The sequence below is a fragment of the Mirounga leonina genome, unplaced genomic scaffold, assembly GCF_011800145.1.
Source record: "Mirounga leonina isolate KUSES-001 unplaced genomic scaffold, KU_Mleo_1.0 Mir_91, whole genome shotgun sequence".
Classification (NCBI taxonomy): Eukaryota; Metazoa; Chordata; class Mammalia; order Carnivora; family Phocidae; genus Mirounga; species Mirounga leonina.
Genome location: NW_023270839.1, coordinates 15,272,434 through 15,274,050, shown reverse-complemented (window position 1 = coordinate 15,274,050; position 1,617 = coordinate 15,272,434).

The following is a 1,617-nucleotide window of genomic DNA, read 5'->3' as shown; positions in this document are numbered from 1 at the left end:
GCCCAGAAAGGGTACGGCTTGCCAGATATCCTACAAGGAGTCCAGAGGGATGAGACTCCTTTCAAGGACAGCTGGTGAAATATCAATAGTTAACAGAGAAAACAAAAGTCACATTCTGCTCCTGTTGGCTCTGAGAACCTGATCTCCCTCCTGGAAAGGGTAGAACTGAAAATATGAAAATAGAATTAAGTTTCAAGGGAGTAGGGGAAACAGAGAACACCATGATCTTCCCATGACATGATTTTCATTGCTCCAGAGGATAAAAGTAGTTACCAAGAGTTGAGTCAGCATAGTAAATTCAGCATCAGATGCTGAGTCACTATAAAGAGGAACTATCACCTGGAGCTCTGAGGCCTCTGAGCTCTGTGCCTGCCCAATGCACTCTCACTGCAGGTTTTCTTTTCTTTTTTTTTTTTTTTTTTTTTTTGCAGGTTTTCAATGAGAGAAGGAATGACTCTCTGTCCTAGATCACACGATGTGATAGCTGTGTTAGGGGAAATGATGCACGGTACCTCTGAAATCCTTTCCAATTAGAGTAGCTTTTGAGTCTGTGACAGTCTACACCTACTAAGAGTCCCTATATTTCTGAGAAAATGGGTTTGTTTACTGCCTTTTTGACCTAATGATATAATGAAAATATTTTACTATGCTTTTAAAATCTTCATAAATGTCATTTTTAAAGACATGATTTTTGAAGTTTCTTATATGTAATGTTTTATCTTTACTTCAGATTATTCCTTAGGATAGATTCCTAAGTGTGGAATCCTAAGTGTAGATTCCTAAGTGTAGATTCCTAAGTGTGGAATTATTATAACTAAGTGTTGGAGCCTTTAAGTGTATGTGTGTTTGTGTGTATTTATATATATGTCTTTTTAAAAAATTTTATTTTATTATGTTAATCACCATACATTACATCATTAGTTTTTGATGTAGTGTTCCATGATTCATTGTTTGCGTATAACACCCAGTGCTCCATTCAGTACGTGCTGTCTTTAATACCCATCACCAGACTAATGTACCCCCCCACCCCTCTCCCCTCTAGAACCTTCAGTTTGTTTCTCAGAGTCCATAGTCTCTCATGGTTCATCTCCCCCTCCGATTTCCCCCTCTTCATTTTTCCCTTCTTACTATCTTTTTTTTAACATGTAATGTATTATTTGTTTCAGAGGTACAGGTCTCTAATTCATCAGTCTTACACAATTCACAGTGCTCACCATAGCATATACCCTCACCAATGTCTTATCACCCAGCTACCCCATCCCTCCCACCCCTCACACTCCAGCAACCGTCAGTTTCTTGAGTTTAAGAATTCCTCATATCAGTTGAGATCATATAATACATGTCTTTCTCTGACTGACTTATTTCGCTTAGCATAATACCCTCTAGTTCCATCCACGTCATTGCAAATGGCAAGATTTCATTTTTTTGATGGCTGCATAATATTCCATTGTATATATATACCACATCTTCTATTTTTTTTCTTTCTTTTTTTTTTATTCTTATGTTAATCCCCATACATTACATCGTTAGTTTTAGATGTAGTGTTCCATGATTCATTGTTAGTGCATAACACCCAGTGCTCCATGCAGAATGTGCCCTCCTCAATACCCACCACCA